Source organism: Penaeus monodon, chromosome 33 (assembly GCF_015228065.2).
Source record: "Penaeus monodon isolate SGIC_2016 chromosome 33, NSTDA_Pmon_1, whole genome shotgun sequence".
NCBI lineage: Eukaryota > Metazoa > Arthropoda > Malacostraca > Decapoda > Penaeidae > Penaeus > Penaeus monodon.
The window spans coordinates 23,117,823-23,118,295 of NC_051418.1; positions in this window are offsets into that span (position 1 = coordinate 23,117,823).

Genomic DNA, 473 nt, shown 5'->3' on the forward strand with positions numbered 1-473 from the left:
TGCAACAGATAAAAGAAAAGACATATGTCAGGTATAGAGAAGGAACGCAAAATACAAGAGCGTAGGGATAGAGAAAAAAAAGAGATGAGAAAAAAGACAAAAGCCAAGAATAGAGGGAGAATGCAAGGAATACAAAAAAAAGGAAATGCAAGAGGACAGACCAACACCAAGAGACGGAGACAAAGGACGGGAACAAAGAGGCAGCGCGATAAATGAGGCAAAGGGAAGGATGAAACGAAGGCATAAGAGGAAAGGCGAGTCATCCTTGAGGATAATCGGCCCTGTCTTGAGTCCAAAGAGGAGGAGGACAAGGGCGACATGTTCAGGTGGTCGCCTTCTCCCTCCCCTTCTCGGTGTCTCCCCTGCTTTCTCTCTCTCTCTCTTATCTCTTGCTTTTTCTCTCTTCTGCGTGTGCTGTTTTGTGCTCGGTCTGGCTTCATCAATCTCTCTTTCTCTTGCTCGCTCGTTCGCTT